Source organism: Lissotriton helveticus, chromosome 6, assembly GCF_964261635.1.
Source record: "Lissotriton helveticus chromosome 6, aLisHel1.1, whole genome shotgun sequence".
In the NCBI taxonomy this organism is placed as follows: domain Eukaryota; kingdom Metazoa; phylum Chordata; class Amphibia; order Caudata; family Salamandridae; genus Lissotriton; species Lissotriton helveticus.
In genome coordinates this window covers 881,650,318-881,663,010 of record NC_136067.1, presented here as the reverse complement: position 1 = coordinate 881,663,010, position 12,693 = coordinate 881,650,318, and the positions used below count along the sequence as shown (strand labels likewise).

General features: G+C 43.7%; 1 protein-coding gene across 2 annotated transcripts in view; it reads right to left on the bottom strand.

Annotated features, from left to right (window-relative positions):
• The window catches only part of GOPC (golgi associated PDZ and coiled-coil motif containing), a 194,006-nt gene that overhangs the window by 31,301 nt on the left and 150,012 nt on the right, over positions 1-12,693 (bottom strand). The window lies entirely within an intron of this gene.

Genomic DNA, 12,693 nt, shown 5'->3' with positions numbered 1-12,693 from the left:
AGTTACTGCCTAATCAATAATTTTACCAGTATCACTCCGGATACCACTGGCTTTCACGTATTGAGTTCGAATACCGGTGATCCTTTGTAATAATGCTCATCTACTGTGAATTTTATTGGCTTTTGTTGTAGATATATTGCTTTATTTGGTAGTTCAACATGCAAAATGTTACTGCACCAACATTTTTCCTTACAACACTTGACAATCCACCCATACAATGGCCAAAATGGAGAAAGGTGTTCAGCCACTAAGCAGGAGCCTGTAGCACCTCGCTTAGTGCAGAAAGGAAAACGCCCTTATTAATGCATTGTCTAGGGCCTAAAGGTCAGGAGGTATTTGAAAATCTCCCTGATCTGATTCGGCGAATCTAAATGAGTATATGATTGGTCTAAACAAAACTAGATTTAAATTATCTTGCACTGTACTAGAGCGCTACCCCTCCGGGAAGAGAAAGCAAGGTCAAGGGGAATCTGTAGAACAATAGATCACAATGGGCCTCCAAATGCAGGTTTGGTGCCTCTACTGAAGAACGATTGAGAGACCAATTTATATTGGGATGTATACTAGATAAGGTCAGGGAGAGCATGGGGCAGAAGAATAATCCATCTTTACAAGTGCTCACAACAGCGAAAACACATAAGCATTCTGAAAGCCTGTGTTGACATAATTGACATAATTCGCAAAGATGGACCGATCAAGGGTAAAGTACAAGTGTCAATGCAGTGCAGGGCTAAATCGATGCATAAGTCCAGGGTGGAAGGATGTTTTTTGTTTTAAACTGTGCTTAAAAGGGCCACTTGCAAAGTGTTGATAGTCAATTAGAGACTCTAAGAAAGTAAGAGAAATTGAGTGTACTGATGGTGATTTTGTTGAGGTCACCATCCTTCAAGTAAAAGAGAGCTCCATAGTGGTTCGGGTTAATGATGAAGCTAGCGCCAAGGTGACCCTTATTACAAAAACCTTTTATGCACAGCATTTAAAGGGGAAGGTGAAATTATTGAGAACTGACATAAGGCCTAAAGGGTACGATGGCGAACCCATTGAGTTGCTTGTTCATTTTTGGGGCACAATTTAGTTTAAGGACAGGATTATACAGTGAAAGATAGATGTCCCCATAAACGGGGATTCACGCATCAGCTGGTTTTATCAGCGGGATCTGTATGTGTGTTGTGGGTGCCGCCGAGCTCTTTGCCAGGGCCAGTTTTCTGCCGATGTTGTTACAGGGGTGATTTTGCAGCTTATGCTGCAAAAAACGGTCCTGTAACAAAAACCGCCCCCCACCCGTGCGGTGCACCGGGGGATTGCCGGTGCCCGCTAGGGCCAGTCTGGCGCTGGTGAATCTAGATCCCAATGAAAATTCTTATGTCAGAGTCAAGGAGATTCCCACTTTTAAAAGTGTCTCCGGGGGAATATAGTGAGTTGATGAAGGAATTCCCAGAAGTATTCGCAAACCAGTAGGGGTGACTTAAAGATTATGTACATCCGATAAGACTCAAAACCAATGGACAACCCTAGGTGACTAAGGTGAGGAACGTTCAGTTACTAGTTAGGAATGGTATGAGAAAACAATTGGACAAGTTAATTGATAATGGCATAATACAAGAGGATGAGGCTACGGGATGGTTGGCCCCTGTCGTAACTGCATGGAAGGCCAATGGTGATGCCAGGCATTGTGTGGACCTTCGAGAACTCAACAAAGATGTTGTCGCTGATCACTAACCACTGCAAAACATCAACATAATGTTGTGTTCTCTTAATGGTGCCAAACACTTCTCACTTCGGCACACCACCAGTTGCATCCCTCATCTCAAAAATTGACTACCTTTATTACACCCTTTGGCACCTTCACATTTTTTTAGGATACCCTTTGGGATAATATCTGCTGTCTCAGTGTTCCAGAGGTCAATAGAGATGATTCTTAAGGGGATTGAAAGTGTGAAGATCTACCAGGATGATGTGTTGGTGTTCGTGGCTCATCTTGATGTGTACAATGGTAGATTACTGGAGGTTCTGGCATGATTGCAAGATAGTGGATTTACATTGAAATAAGAACAAATTAAGTTCAATTTGACTGAAATTGAATATTTAGGTTACTTGGTTACAGATTCTGGGATTACATCTGAAACTGGATTGGTGGAAGCCATTAAAAATCTGCGTTCGCCTCAGAATAAGGAGAAGCAGTTAAAATTTCTTCACATGGTGGAGTTTGATAAGTTTGTGCCACAGTTTGCTGACAAAAGCTGAGTGTATGAGAAGCTTGTTGACGAAAGGCAGAGAGTTAGTCTGATGTCAGTTGTCTGAGAGGGAGTTTGAAAGTGTAAAATCTTGTTTAGATAAGGCTCCAAATTTAGGAAGCTTTTAGCCCAAGGAGGAAACCTACAGGATGGCTGACACCAGCTCAAAGGGTTTGGAAGCTATCCTTATGCAAAGATCAAAGGGACAGGACAGGACCATATTGTTTTTATTAGGAGGGTTTAGAGGAGCGGAGCTCACCTACGCTGTGATCAAGAAAGAGGTGTTGTGAGTCTTCTGGGTGGTGAGAAAGTTAAAGAAATCCCTCAGGGGCCAACACTTTCTCAGATTAAGACAGATCACTAGCCTCCCATGAAAGTTTTCGCAAAGAAGAGTGTGGCTTTGGTGTCTATAGGATTCGCAAGTGAGTTTTGCCCTCCAGGAATTTGCATTATCATACGTACCTAGTGCCAAAAATCTACTTGCAGACTATTTTTCAAAGATGTGTGATACTAAGGATTAGGTTCCGGAGGAGGGAGATTTCTTTGGTGGTGAAGAGGAAGTGAATGTCTAACTACCAATGGGATTATACTGGAAGGAGAGTGGAGGAAAGAATTAATGAAAGACGTGATGTTGCAGAAGGTCACTGGGATGATGTCTGTTGGCTGGTGTGGTAGTGTGACTGATGATTTGGTTGTGATTGATTGATTGATTGTTGATGAGGGATCAAACTGATACACCCCCAGCAATTTGAGGAAGAAATTGGAGGATAATGCACATGCCAGTCACATGGGTATATCCAAATCCAGAGAGATGGTCAGACAGAGCTATTGGTGGCCAGCAATGGACTTGATGATCTAGAGAGAGGTGAGGAATTGCATAGAGTGCGTGCATTGATAATGCGTTGAAATACAGGACACATCCCATGGTTTTGAGTGAAAAACCCTCTGGCCCATGGGTGATTATTGTATTGGACATCTTTGGTCCTTTCAAGATCAAAAGGAGAGGTAGTTATGTCCTTGTGTGCACTGACATGTTCTCACGTTGGCCAGAAATTAAGAGTGTGAACTCTGTGGAATCTGGGGTGCTGCTAAATTATCTGTAGGAGTTATTTGAAAGGGAGTGTTTTCCTTCTATGCTTCTTACGGAAAATGGAGGGTAGCTTACTTCTGGTATGGTGGAGGATTTCTGGAGGACAAGAGGCATACAGCACTAATAAGCAGAGCTGTTCCATCTGGAAAGCAATGGTGTTGTGGAATGTTTTCTAAAAGTATTGAATGAAAGTTTGCAACAAGCTTTATTGAGTGGTGTGATTTGGGAGTGTGACTTAGGAAAAAGGTGTGCGGATATCGTCTCACTGCACACACTTCAATGGGTGTAACACCTTCCTTACTTATTCAGCAGAAGGATTTCCAATATTGAGTGAGTTCTGGGGTGGGTGAATTAGAAAAGAGCGGAGGTTCAAAATCAAATAGGCAATGTGAAGGAAAGAGAAAATAGTGAGAAGAAAAGAACTTTATGATGAGAGGATAGCAGTAAAAAGAACAAGTGTGCACGTTGGAGATTGGATAACAAAAAATCTCCAAGAAAGGAAGGTAAAATCTCAAAGTTCAGTCAGCCTTGTTTAATAATGCAGTGAAATTGTGTAATCATAGAATCTCGAACCTCAACAGGGTGGCTAAACATCATCCAGTGGAGGAGAGTCTCCATGTCCTCGTGGTGCAAAACCAGTGGAAAACAGAGTGGCAAGACCACAACGCATCAAGAGGGTGCTGCTTCGGCTACAAGATTGCATTTGAAAACATTTGCTTTGTTTTATAACTGGGCCTATATTCTTACTGTGAATATTATCATTATGTAATATTGTTATATTTCATCTTTTATTCTTAAGTGTAATATTGGGTGAGGGAGGTTTTTGGTGTTCTATAGTTATGGGATGATACTATATTCTGAAAAGTAGCGATGGTTGCTAAAATGGAATTACTGGTCAGGTGCATTCTGACCCAGTTGACTGCAGGATGTGACTGGGGTCTCTGCTACTTGAAACTTAATAAAGAAGAGTACTACAATGTATCCAGAGACGTGCGAGCCTGCTTCCGGGAACTTAACACTATCCTTGTTGGCTGCAGAAGGTAGAAGGCGATGTCTTCCTTCTATGGCTAGGAAAAGGTGTAGTCAGACTTTGCACAGACAGAGCATGAGCTAATGCAACAAGCTACTTATCTTCAGCAACTCTTTCTGGTGGGTCTTCCTGCAGATTTCTTACTTTACAATTCTCAGGCTCTAGATTGAATCCAGAAAACTCTCCAAGCAATAGATATTTAGCATCACCAGGTAGTTAGTCTCCCACTATTCCAGTCACAGCTCTGACCACCCTACAGATGGTAATACTGGCCCACACGTATGGATCTGCCTGGAGTCAGACCCTTCACTATAATTCACACCCAACTGAGATCTTAGGAAGAGGAGCTAAATCATGACAGATCGCCCAAAAACAAATAGAAACCGTATTAAACTTATTAGGCAAGAAAGCTACCACAGGAGGGTATTAGGGAGGGCAGTGAAGAATGTGCAAGAAGATCAATTATCCACTAAGAACAGGCATGACTGACAGTAAGTAACTTATTCTTCGGATGAATCCCTCTTCCAGCAGATTCTTCACTTACAAACAAGTCCCAAAAAGATTCCAAACAGAAGGAAATAGTACTGTTTAGCAAACATGGGAAGCGAGACAAGGTTGCAGCTGACATATTTCAGTCAGTGGAACACTCCTGACAACTCTGTGGATGACTCCATGGCGCCCAATGGTAGAGGCGAGAGTACTTTCAGGCAGTACCTCCTTAGCCAATGTGTAGCAGATATCAATTCAAAGAATGACTCAGAGAAATTATGCACTTGTTCATACCCTTACCCTTCAGGACACTAGCAAAGCCTACATAAAGGTTTGCCATCCAGCCTGACAGTCCTCTTCCTGTCAATATAGAATAAGAAGAAGCCCTAGGGTCTCACATTTGTAGTCTTTCTTCCTCCTTAGAAGGGTGTGGGGAGGAAAGAAAGATGGTAACATAACCTAGTATCCCATAAGAAAAGCGGCCACCACATTTGCAAGAACAAAGGTAGTGTGTAACACCAACTTGGGTGGGTAAAATGTAATTTCACTCTTTCACGGCCCTATACACATGTCAATAAAGGAACAGCACACACCAGTTGTGTTTTTTTCTCAGGTTTTATTTGTTACCCTGATTGGGGACAAATTCTTTCTTCGTTGTACTGGGTTTGTTTATTGGAGCCTGCAGGTGCCAGATAACTTCAGAGTACTAAAAAACTCCTGATGAGTTGGCCCGGTGCTCACTAGGGACGTTTTCCGAAACCTACCAACCATAGACATTTCTGAACACTAGACACCGAGGAGTCATGGGTGGCGTGGCGTGCGAAAATGACACCACTTTTTCTTATCCAGAATTCCCTGCATAGGTCAAACCATGGTTAAAAAATATTTCCTCACAATTTTGTGGTAGAAAGTTCCAGATTGTGTGGGGAACAGCAAAACTCCCATACAACCCAGTGTTCTCATTCTTCTACCAGTAACAAGCATTGGCAAAGCCAATAGGTCCGGCCTTGGAAAGAGCTTTTTTTCAAATCTTTTTTGAAAACAAATGCAACATGCAAAAAGAACTCTACCCCAGAAATATAAAGGAGAGGCTCAGGTACACAGGCACAACCGAGAGGAACAGAAGTGTACATTGTTTAAGGTAGCTGTGCATGTGATGAGATGAAATGGCGTCATTCACAAGGCAAGAAAGCCGATTAAGAAATAGGCTGAGCCTTTGCCCCAAGCAGCATGCTGTGATGGTCTCAAGCAAAATGTGAATAACACTTGAACAGCCAATGAATAAGGAGGGAAACTTTGTAAAAGTCTTTCTGGTGGATACTCTATCTGCCTGCTTTACACATTCCTCACCTCCAGAGCAGATTTCAAAGTAGTACCCACATCCAGGGGAGGACCTGAAGGAAAGGTCAGATGAGGAAATCCTGGAGGACCAAGTGACCAAAATGGGCATCTTTTCTTATATGCGATTCCAACCAGTAGTATTTGGCAAAACTGTTAAGGTAAGCCCATGTCTACGCTCTGCAAATCTCACTAATTGGTACACCTCTGATTAAGGCTGCAGTGAAAGAGTTTGCCCGGGTGGAATTGGCCTGGGTTCCCTCAGGTGGTTACTTCAAGAGAGCGTACCACATTTTAATTTACACCAGTATCAAGAAAGGCAAAGTCCTCATCTGGACCAACTTGCCCTTTTTGCAGCCTGTATACCCGATCACCTTACTGCCTGTGTATCTTATGAAGACCTGATCTCATTGGTGCAGACTAGATAACAACTAATCACAAACCTGTAGCACAGCCATTGCAAACTCTCCTACTCTTTGGTTGGTTGAGGTGGGAGATAAAGTTGGGGAAAGTGGTAGATTGGCCCAAACGAAGCTGTATCCACCTAGGGGAGGAAAGTGGTTTTAGTTTTTAGGACAAGGTTGGCAAGAACGAAGCATGTGAACAGTGGGCGTCTGCTCAAAGCCTTCAGTTTCACTACACATCTCGCTGAAGTAACTGGCCAAGTTGGCACAAGGGGAGTATTTTGAACTTGACCTGCTTGAGGAAAAGGTTTAGAATCCTCAAATCCAGAAACAGTATGTCCTTTCTGTGGAACGGGAAATATCAAGAGTAGATTCCTCCTTACTTCTGTAACCCTGTCGCCCCACTCGGACTTATTAGAACACGTCGTCCCCACGACACAAATAGGTGGTTCACCAATGCCCTGAAAAACCAGAAGCTGCCATTGCGACAGGCTGAGCGCCATTGGCGCTGTAGATACTGCCCTGACCTCAAGATGTCCTATTTGATCCTCCTACGGGCCTACAAAAAAGCAATACTCACCGCCAAGCTAGAGTATTTCTCTCAAAAAATCAATCAGGCAGCAAATCAAAATAAATCCAAAGAGATTTTTTCAATAGTACATGAGCTGGCTGATTCTAATAGAGTGGTGTCCAGACCCATCCCTTCCCAATCCCTCTGTAACACTCTCAATGATTATTTCATTGAGAAAATCACTCTCATAAAACAAAATATTCCTTCAGCACCCCCTCTGTTTGTTTGTCCTTCACTCCCTCCGTCCCCTTCCTCTCTTGACCAATTTCCGCTGATTTCAGAAGAAGCGTTCTGCATTCTCCTGGGCAAAGTTAAGACAGGTTCTCCCGCTGACTTCTGCCCAGCACATGTCTTGAGGGAGCTCTTCTCTTGCTGCCCAGTCCCTCCTATCACTCTACTTAACACTTCTATCACTTCAGGAATTGTACCTGATGCTTTTAAAATCAGCCACGGTCATCCCCATCATAAAGAAACCTGGTGCCGACCCTACTGTTTCCTCCAACTTTCGACCTATCTCGCTCCTTCCACTTCTGAGCAAGATCTTAGAAAGTCACATCACCTCCTCGCTCTCTACCTATGTTGAAGCTCATCACCTCCTGGCTGACCACCAGGCTGGCTTCCGTCCGGTACACTTGACGGAAACGGTGGTCCTCTCAGTGGTTGATGAGCTCAGACGTGGTGCTGACACCAACTCCCCCCAGGCCTTAGTCCTACTCGATCTATCTGCGGCCTTTGACACGGTCGATCACTCCATCCTACTCGACCGTGTCAGGGGTGCCGGCCTACGGGGGACAGCCTTGTCCTGGCTCACCTCTTTTTTAACAGGCCGAACTCAGGCTGTTAGGTTGGAGGATTTTCTTGCACCTACCCGCCCTGTCGCCTGTGGGGTACCCCAAGGTTCGTCCCTTTCCCCTCTTTTGTTTAACCTTTACATATATCCTCTGATTGTTGCTTTACAGGATATGGAGGTCACGGCGTTTAATTACGCCGATGACCTCCAGCTTATTTTCAAACTCTCCCCCTCTTCCGATTCAGTTTCCAGGGTTCATTCCACTCTTACTTTCATCTCTAATTGGATGAACCTCAATCATCTTAAATTGAACCCCAATAAAACGGAACTGGTTCTGATCGGTGGTCCCTCCAACCCTTGGTCCCCTGTTTTCTGGACCCCCATCCTTGGTTCCCCCCGTCTCCCTCTGTTTCTGTCAGAACCCTGGGCATCAAGGTCAGCCAAGACCTCTCGCTACGTCCCCAGATAAGCGCAGTAGTCTCCTCTTGTTTCCTTTCCCTCAGAATTATCCGGAAAGTCTCACACTACTTCTCGGCTGATGCTCTCAAACTCGTGATTTCGGCAATGATTCTTTCCCGACTAGATTATGGTAATGCCCTATATGTGGGCATTCCAGCCTATGAATGTCGCCGGCTGCAGCTTATACAAAACCAGGCAGCGCGCCTCATTTTTAGGCTCCCCAAATCTAGTCACACCACCCCTCTACTTAAAACTCTTCATTGGCTCCCTATAAAGGAGCGCTCACTCTTTAAGTTGGGTTGCCTGACCTACATGTCATTAGCTGGCACCGCTCCTGCCTTTATTAGATCAAAGATCACTGCATATGTCCCGGCTAGACATCTGCGGTCTTCCACACAGTTTCTTCTTCTAGTCCCCCGATTTTGTAAGAAGAAATCGGGTGGCTCCACATTTTCGACACTTGCCCCCCTCTTTTGGAACTCACTTCCCCTAACAATCAGATCTATTCCTTCTTATCTGGATTTTCGGGTTGCTTTGAAACCCCATCTCTTTTCCTCTGCTTACATTCTTTAATTCTTACTTCCCTTCTCCCTCAGTTTTAGTTTCTCTCTACAGCGCCAAGAAACCGTGTGGTAGTAGAGCGCTATACAAAATCCTTCCAACTTCAACTTCTACTTCTATGGCACCATTCTGAAGCAGAGAAAGAACCTAGACGTCCAAAATCTAGGCATGGTCAGGAAAGCAATTTTGGTTTGAAGGGTGACCTTCAGAGGACCTGTCAGGAAGGGAAGGACAAAACCCTTGAAGTTCACCTCGAGCTCCCACTGACCTGTGGTACAATTTTCCACTGGCCCAAGAAACAAAAGCTGATGGGGAGAAAAGGGTGCATTAAAATGGTTTTTGTAGCTACAGAAGCAGAAGCAGCGGTAGGGGACTTGTGGTCTACACCTGGAGTCTCCTCCCATTGAAGTAAAAGGAACTGCTGCAGTGTCTGCATTGCTAAACCAGCTATAACAGTCTTGAAGGCTGAACCCTAAAAAAACTAATATTGCTGGTGGAACCATCGGCCTGGGGAGTCTAGTCCCAAAAGTACACCAAGTCCATGCTTCGTTCAACAAGCTCTAAGAAGTAATCTGCCTTCCCCATAAATAATCTTTCTCCAGCCCCATGGAGGCTGTCTGAATGTCTACAGAGAAGACTGGAGAGCACATTCAGGCATGCTTTCGTTTTTGTTGCTGGCAATAAGCTATTCCCAGACAACTGTTCAGGAAGGCTAATGGTAGCCAAACTGGTCATCTTCCAAAGAGCAAGGATATATTTTCCAAGAGGCATGTGGCATTTGCTTTACAGAGGGCAAGACTCCCGATACAAAAGAACTTATGTTCCATGGAATCCAGGCATTTGGATCACAGTCCAGCAGGGTGGTAGGGAAAGCACTGGTATTCCTCTTCACTGAAGACACCTCAACTATCAGGCTTTCTGGAGAGATGTGGATAGACAAATTGTACACTGGCTGGCACAAGCCTGGGGGAGTGTGTGATATGGTGGTGGCCCTCCAGGCCCTAAACAGAGCTTCTCTCAGGCAGCTAATATAGGTTCATGCATATCCTTGTTTAAAGGCAGTGGAATCTTGGGAGTCATGGAAGTCAGTCATAGGAGTACAGTCAGATCCAGTAATGGGCAGTGACAACTAAAGCGTTACTGCAGCTTTCTGCACCATAGCAGTGAATGAGCAAACTTATTCTGAGGGAGTACTCAAAGTGTTTAGCATGTCCTCTTCAGGGGGTGTGCTAAGGCCGCTGGCATGCCAGATGCCAAAACAGACAGAATTTGTATAATGTTAATGGAAGAGGTTATCCACCTCAGAGTCACCACCTTTGGTGCACTGTAACTATAAGACTGGCATTTCCGTGGCATCCACATCGGAGCTTAAAGCTTCATCAAACTGACATCTCACTTGGCCCCAGGTAGGGGTTAATTCAAGAATTGATCTTCAAGGGATGCCTGGACCTTCTTTTTAGCAGAAATGAGAACCTCCTCGGTCTTAGAAGGGAGCAGGTGGTACAAAACAGGATGCAACGCTGCAAAAGGTGCTGCCAACGCTGTAAATGGTAATGACAGCGCCTTCAAGGTTTAGCAGGTCTGACTCAACAGCAGGGTGGCAAGGACCCCAGGCAGCAGCCACGAGGATGGAGTCTGAAGTAGCACAGCCTCAAGGCGTTGAGGCTAATCCTGTTAAATGAGACATGCTACACACAGTGAGGCTGAGGGGGCCTGTGGGGAGAAGTGAGAGCCATGAAGTGGTCCAACATCATCAGATGAAAGACCTCCACCGGAGATCTGAGAACTCTGTTAGAAGCTTGTTTAGGACAGGAATCAGCTCTGAAGACTAAGCTGGGTTGAGGGAAAAGTGCTACCGACTTTCTAACCAGTCCCAAAAGCAGGACCCTTTGCTCAAGGAGAAATGCGACGTGCTCCCAGGAAGATCTGGGAATTTACCTTAACGGCCCTAGCCAGGAACACCTTGGCCCTCCGCTTTCCCATGGCCGGCCGATTCATAGACCCACAGAGGGAACGATCCTGCTCTGGCTTCAAACACCATATGTAGATGTCAAGGTGGATGGAAATGGAGACTTGTACCTAGATTTGAACCCTGACACCTTATAAGTGACACTGGATCTAAGGCCAGCTGACATCACAAAACAAACATAAGGAATCATCAGAAAAGACCAAAGATGAGCTCAGGACCTGTATCATCTAGGCACTGAAAAACAGGAACGGATGTCAGCATGCCAGGCAGCACTTTATTAAGGAAAATGACGTCATATTCGGGATGATAAGAGCCATTACTGTGTTCATAGCACCATCTGGCCACAATGGGGAGCTATTGCTTGCAGAATTTTCCAGATTCAGACTGGATATTTGAAAGATGAGAAATGAGCAGAAAGAAACACAAGTAAAAATGTGTGATAAACCACACATCCGATGCCTGATGCACACCAAGAGATGCAACATGTTGGCATTTGTCATCCTGGTACACTTGGGACATAGAAGACGGAAAACTGAGCACCCCTTAATGGCTACCCATAGAAAATTCTTGACATGGACAGACACATATCGGAACATAGATTACTACTTATTTGGGAACTATGAAATAATAGAACAGACATGGGCATAAGTAAATGATGAAGAAGGTGGGGGCTGTAAGAGGTATAAAGAAAGAAATGGAATTAGGTTTATTTACGAGGTATTTGTCATGGCATCTAGCAAAAGTAGTAGCACCCTAACATCAGATTTACCACCCGCTCACCCCCAAACGCCCCCTGTCCAACAACTATTATAGGTATGCCAACCAATATTGGAAACGCTCTGGCTGAACACCCAGACTAAACTCCACACATCAAAAGCTTTCATGACGATGGTCTATCTGAACTCAATGTCTAAAACACAAGATTCTAAGAAAAATTCATCTGAACAGTCTCAGGGCTCAGACATCGAAGACTCCGTATACTTGGCTTTCTTTAGAGACTAAACCTGGAAATCAAATATTCTCAGATTCCTCGAATGTAATGCTTGCAACTAAAGCACAACTGAAAGAAATAGAAGGAAAAGTTACTTACTTACCTGTAATCCTAGTTGTCCTCCAGGAGAAAAGAAAGGGAGAGAGAAAGAGAGAGACAGCAAAGAGGAAAAAGATATCTATGTTAAAAAAAGAGCAAAAAATACTCCAGTGACTTAATGAAAAATAATTGTGTGCGAAATTAGAGCAATTTTCTTTTGCATAATTATGCAATAAAAAAAAAATAATTACATAAAATCCAACTCTGGCATTTAGTTCTATATTTTAGTGTGAAATGCGTCCTTGCATCCAAACGCTTATAGCTCTAAAAAGATACAGCAAAAACACATAAATGCTGTGAACAGCCACTCATGTTCTATTTGTCCATGTTGAACCTGTTTTCCCACAACAGACTTTTTACTCAAAAGAACATAATTACACATTGTGGAATAAAAGCATAATTTTGAAAATTTGGGCTTAACAAACGTAACATAAAACGCTATAAATTAAACAAGATTATGCTGACGAGACAAAAACTTTGTCCAGGCCTACTAAATCCAGTAAAATATGACAATATAAACAAGCATATTCGTACTTAGGTACAGGCTTTTCAGAGTTTAGCGCTGAAAGAAAAATGAGAACATATCTATTTAGGAAGACAAGCAAACTTCCTCACTGTTAACCAAAAATATAACCTAAATTGAAACTAAAAAAAATGGGATGCTTTTG